The sequence below is a fragment of the Taurulus bubalis genome, assembly GCF_910589615.1.
Source record: "Taurulus bubalis genome assembly, chromosome: 10".
In the NCBI taxonomy this organism is placed as follows: domain Eukaryota; kingdom Metazoa; phylum Chordata; class Actinopteri; order Perciformes; family Cottidae; genus Taurulus; species Taurulus bubalis.
This window is the reverse complement of record NC_136598.1, coordinates 24450395-24456532: the sequence shown is the minus strand read 5'-3', so window position 1 is coordinate 24456532 and position 6138 is coordinate 24450395. Positions and strand designations below refer to the sequence as shown.

The 6138-nt window shown below is 43.4% G+C and overlaps 1 protein-coding gene across 1 annotated transcript in view; it reads left to right on the top strand.

Annotated features, from left to right (window-relative positions):
- Positions 1-326: 326 nt before the first annotated feature.
- The window catches only part of LOC306742350 (SPRY domain-containing SOCS box protein 4-like), a 35678-nt gene continuing 29866 nt past the window's right edge, over positions 327-6138 (top strand). The window contains exon 1 of the mRNA XM_079224719.1: positions 327-420. The gene's annotated coding sequence lies outside the window, so the exon portion shown is untranslated. The remainder of the gene's footprint in view (positions 421-6138) is intronic.

The window sequence follows — 6138 nt, the reverse complement described above, 5'->3', positions numbered from 1 at the left end:
ATACAAAACATTTTTTCTTGAAGGACGTCGCGGGCGGAAGTCGTGTTCGTTATTCCGGTTGACTTGACTCCAGTCACCTTTTCTTGATCCCGGCCGTCCAGCCAATCAGCGGCCGTCAGAGACTCGCGAGCGGTGATATTATCCACGGAACAGGCTGCGGGCAGGAGGAACAAAGAAAAGCCGCCCGCTTGCGTGTGAAAACCTCCTTTCACTCCGTCAACGCGGACACTTTACACTTCTTTTTGTGTGCTTTACTTTCAACACTACCCGTCCGTTGGGTGAGTGTCACTCTGACTGGTCGGGGGGTTATTTTTTTAGGGAGGAGAGGATAAAGGAAACTTGGCGTCGTGAGAGGTGTTTTTTATTTTTTGTTGGTCAGGTCGCCCTTTCTCGAAACCTTTTTTTCCCGTTGGATGTACGGTGAGTTAACTTGTGTTTCCTCTTCTGTAAAACAAATGATCGTGACTGTGTTTATGTTGTCGCTTACAAAGCAGAAAACTCCTGTTTCAAACTTTCCTCCTTTTTTCTTTCCTTTCTTTCTCTTCTGCCTTAACGATTCGTTCCCATCGCAACCCACCAACCGCCATTAAATATCGCGTTAATTTAGTGCTGTCTTCCTCTTTTGACCAATAAAAACACACAAAGGTGACGTATAACCGGAAGGGACTTATTTATCTGGTGACTACACATAATTCGGGTACAAAAAAAAAGAGACTTATTTAACGCCTTTTAACTTGTTGAATTGTTGCTTCACGCTCTGAACTTAACAGGTAGGAACTGGTGCTGCAGAAAACGTGTAGGAGTCCCCCAAAAAAAGAAGAAAAAAGGGTTTTTTATACTGATACTAATTGCTTGTTTGGACGTCATTCACGCGCCGAAACCTCCAGAAGACACATTAGTGACACGTTAGTCTCCCCAGGTGTTTATGTTTTAATGACTCGACGTGTGAATATATATGTATACACCAAACTGCCAGATTTTTGGATGCAGCTTTTGGCTCCCTGTCTGTCTCTAGTCAAGAGAGAGAGAGACACACACACACACACACACGCACCAGAAAGCTGCCTTAAAGGTAGACTTATATTTTAAATAAATCAAATGGCAGTTTCCCATTTTTGTTTAATTCCCCTCCACACTTTCTATGTCCTGGGGAAATGATACCCAAAAAAAAAAAAGAGGATTCTGTTGCCAGCATTTTAAGTTGCTTATATTTTATGGAGTTTTCAACTAAGCAGCTCAGCAGCTTCTTTTTTTTAAATGTTATTTACTTCCCCTCCTCCCCCCTGAGCTTTCATTTGACTAAGCAAAGGCTTACATTATTCCAGGTGAGCAAACAAGGCGCCCTACTGCACTAGAAGCGGTAGAAAGTGGATTCTTGACTTCATCCGGTGCCCGTTGGATTTGCCGGCTTCATTCAAAGGGCTAAACGCTGTCGCCTGCTACCGCACCATCTGCTTTGCCCTCCCGGGCTTCGGCAGGCTCCTGTCCAGATAGTGTTATGAGAGATCTGTGTGGGTGGACCGCAGCAGATGGGAGGACATCAGCTGGCTGATGTGGCAGGGGGGCCCTCTGTTGTGGTGGTTTGGTCTGGTGCTCATTTGGTGTTGCTTAAAAAACATGAACGCAATTATTATTTTTATCCGAGGACAGCGGCATCAGTCGTTTGCATGTTAATTCGCTTCCTTGTGCGGTTACGAGCCAGGTTAAAGGCCCCCGTCAGAGAGGGAACCATTGACCCCTGCACTCTATTTCCCCACCAGCTGGGGTTTGACCCAGTTGACCTCGCTGTTGCCGCCAGACTGGGTGGCATGGACGAGCCCGGCTTCACAGTATTCAGAGGTCAGCAGTGGAGTTTTAGATCCAGAGTCTACCAGGAAACTAAGTAAAAAGGCGTTGGTTAGTTTGGCCACTTAAAGAAAAAGGGTTGGACCAAAACTTGGACTGGGTTGTATTTTTTTAATTTAAATATTGGCTTTGATTTAAAAACATCTTGACATTAATTGCTTTTAGTTTTATGTTATTGGCTGCTGAGAGTTAGCGTTCTAATATCTGTCTCATATTACTGTGATCATCTCCTTCAAAAGGCTGTATTTAATAAATGTTCTCGCCCCCCAAAAAATAGCGTTTGTTTATAATTCACCTTCCCCAGCAAAAAAATAAAATTCCATTAAATAAAGCTTGAATGCATCACAGTGTGACTCGACGCAACCGCCGCTAACGTTAGCGGCATTATTTAGCCAAGCGGGACCGTGCTGCTAACAGCTAACTAGCTCTCCTGTCAATTTCATCACTAATATGATGTTCACAATGTACCATTATCTAGGGGAATAAATTTGGGTGAAAGAGTGTTTTACCCGTGTGTGTGTGTGTGTGTGTGTGTAGTACTAGTTTGCACATGTGCAGTAGTGATCGCATGTGTTGTTCCTGTGTAGCGTAAACAAGCATTTTGGGCTATATCTAAACAATTTAAGTTTCCGTTTTTTCTGTCTATGAACTATAGTTGACCACAAGACTCCCTTCAACTAAGCACCTTCCCAAAAAATAATGTCAATCGCACAGTCAAACATTCATAATGTTTTCTTTTTTACTTTTGTTACCCGCCATCGTTATTTGCACAAAAACGGACGATTCAAAGACTTGGAAATGCATAATTGTGTTTTTCTTGAAGTGTGCTGCAGCAACTGCCACGCGTGCAAACCTCACTGCCGGGGATGTTCGGTGAATTTATGTTGACACATTTGTCAAGTAGCAAATCAGTTGTGATGACAGCTGACTGCTTTCTCTCCCCTTCAGTCCCCGGCTCCTGTCACAAGTCCGGTCCTAACATTGATCATGAGGCTTCAGCATGTTCTGCTTATTCGGCTCTGGGGGAGCGATCATTATCTCCAACGTTAGTTTGTCAAGTTTTTACCACCAAGACGCTGCACTTCCCCTCTTTTTTTTTTTTTTTTGTGTTCTTCTACTTGGTTAGTATGATGTAACCCCCCTAACACATATCTTAGCTTTTTCTTTTGCGTAATCGATTCTTAAAATAGTTAATTCTCTGTCCATTGACTCAGCAATCAATCGAGTAATTGCTTCGGCTCTATCCGGTTTCTATCTCCAGCTAAGAGGTTCACATGAAAGGTCTTTACCGCTTGGCTGCTCACATTTATGGTCCGTCTAGTGTGACGGAAATACACCAGGTGACTAATGACAAAAAAAACTGCTCACTTAGAAAAACAACGTTCAAAACGGGCAGCAACCGATTTTGATGAGCGAAGCCAATGTGGAAGTTTCATAAATCATGCATTCTCTCTACTGACCACCAGGGGGGTGACTCCTCTGGTTGTATAGAAGTATATGCTTCATTCGTTAAAGCTGCATTCTCTCTACTGACCACCAGGGGGGTGACTCCTCTGGTTGTATAGAAGTATATGCTTCATTCGTTAAAGCTGCATTCTCTCTACTGACCACCAGGGGGCGACTCCTCTGGTTGTATAGACGTCTATGCTTCATGTGTTAAAGCTGCATTCTCTCTCCTGACCACCAGGGGCGACTCCTCTGGTTGTATAGAAGTCTATATAAATGACTCTACTTCTCTCTTGATTTATTCCCTCAGTAAACACGAGTTTATTTCTCAATCTCTAGTTTCAAGTCTTCTTTAATACAGAATGATGTTCATGTCGTAAATTATGATAATTTAGAGTCAAACAGACAATAAAGCAGGGGATGCTTTAGGGGCGGGGCTTCCTTGCAAAAAGCCAAGATGGTGGCAACCAAATCGACTAACTGAAGACTTTAAAAAATCAGTCCACAAACCAACGGGTGACGTCACAATGCTTAATCCATTTCTTACATGCAGCCTATGATTTAAAAAAAATAATGTTTACAGAAAGGGCAGTGTCCCGAAAAACGTCTACAACATAATGGACTTTAACTCCGTGTCCGAACAGGAGCTGCAATGCTCACGAGTGAATTTCTGCTGCAACGTGTCTGGAGATGTTTTTCCTCCCCGATTTTATATATAAATATTCTATGAGGAGCTACATGCTATAGTTATCTCCTGGGATTTCACTGCAGTCGAAGCACGTCTTATAATTGTCCACCCTGTCACTCCCCATTGACTCACAATCGTTCCACACGCACAATCTATGTGCACGCAGCCAGAGACGAGGCGGTTTCGGCAGAGGGGCAGTGTACCCAGCGTGCCTGATGCTGACTCAGTCGAATGTTAATGTTGTGAAATCCCATTAAGAGCAATCCGGCGTTGAGCAGGGCTTTTACGGGACAGTGGGTCATTTTAAAAAGGCCAGCGGGGCCCCTGTGTTTTGCGCTGTTTAATAGAATCTAATCACTCCAGGGGCTCACACTAAATTGGATTTTTTTTCTTTTTCGTTGCCGGTCATGTTTATTTGCTCTTGAGGGCCATTTAAATGATTTTTGGACGAGTGTTCGCCCCGGTAGAGAATAATTGTTCTTTGAGCCACAGCTGCACTTTGGGTGTTTTTTGAGGTAAATACTGCAGTGTTGATGAATCCATCAGTTTTGCTTTCATTGCCCTGTCCGGATGAAATGGATTTCAAGCCACTGGCTTCAGACTTTCAGTATTAAATAGGACATGAAACCATAGACTGTCTATAAGAAGTGGATACAGTCATGGTGACGTCACCCGTTGGTTTGTGGATTGCTGTTTTGAAGCCTCAAGTTTGGCGTTTTGTCTGTCGCCATCTTGGCTTTTTTGCAGCCAATGAATGAAAGTGGACGACGGAAGAGTGACGCGAGATGAAGATTTACTAAATAAACCTCATGCTGTATGGAAAATAGAAATTGAGACAAAGTCATGTTTACTGAGGGAATAAATCAAGAGATAAGTAGAGTAGTTTTCTCATACAACCAGAGGAGTTAATATATCTATCTATCTATCTATCTATCTATCTATCTATCTATCTATATCGAGGCTGCACTTTATTTAGAGGTATGTGTTAAATGTGCAGCTTTAACATATGAAGCATAGACTTCTATACAACCAGAGGAGTCGCCTCTTGGTGGTCAGGAGAGAGAATGCAGCTTTACACACGAAGCATAGCCTTCTTCTATACAACCAGAGGAGTTGCCTCCCGGTGGTCAGGAGAGAGAAAGCAGCTTTACACACGAAGCATAGCCTTCTTCTATACAACCAGAGGAGTTGCCTCCCGGTGGTCAGGAGAGAGAAAGCAGCTTTACACATGAAGCATATACTTCTATACAACCAGAGGAGTCGCCCCCTTCTGGTCGAGGAGAATGCACGTTTTAAAACACTTCCTCGTTAGCTTCATTCTTCAGAACCGATGATCGCCTCCTATTTCTGATATTTCTCAACTTTGATTGTTGGACATTGGTGCTGGCTTCAGATTGTCGTTGTTAAATAGGACATGAAACTGTTCTCTTTTTTTGTTGGTGCAAGCGTTTCTCTAATATGTTTACCCTTTTTAGAGAATGTGTTTCTCCTCCTCTTGGGCACAGTTATATCAGAATAGTTTACTCGGCACGTCAGCAGCCTGTCGCTGCTGGGTGAGCGATGCGGTCCCAAGATTGTAGTCTCATCCTTCACATCAGGCAGATGACGGATGTTTCTCCCCACAGAGTATGAGGGTATAAGTTACTAGGGCTGTTTATCTTTCACATCTGAAGAGGATGTGGTTTCAAGCGCTCCTCCTGGAAGAATCTTCCACCCACACATTTCTATACTGGTACACCGAAGCGCTGCATTATCCGCCGCATTGAGCTACTAACTCCTGTGAATGAACACTACTCCTGACAGCGGATTTGTTCAGCTTGTAATAATGGGCTCAACATGGCAGCATGACGATACCAGAGTTTCCCACCTCAATACACAGCTGTGTGTGTGTAAAAGGCCCCAAAAAGATGCCATGGGGATGTTTTTCAAATGTAGACACTTTGTGTTGCTGCACTTTGCAGTTAAAAGCTTTGTTGGATCTTTATGGAGTAGTGGCCGTCCATACCGCCACGCCTGAAAACGCATATGAGAAATAGACTTGTGCTAAAGGAAATGAGAGTCAAATGGCATGTAAGGAGACGCTAAACACGGAGGTGTTAAATAGTGGAGTGGTTTTAATAAGCTGTGGAGAAGAGTGTTACTGTAGCAATGGCCTTAAT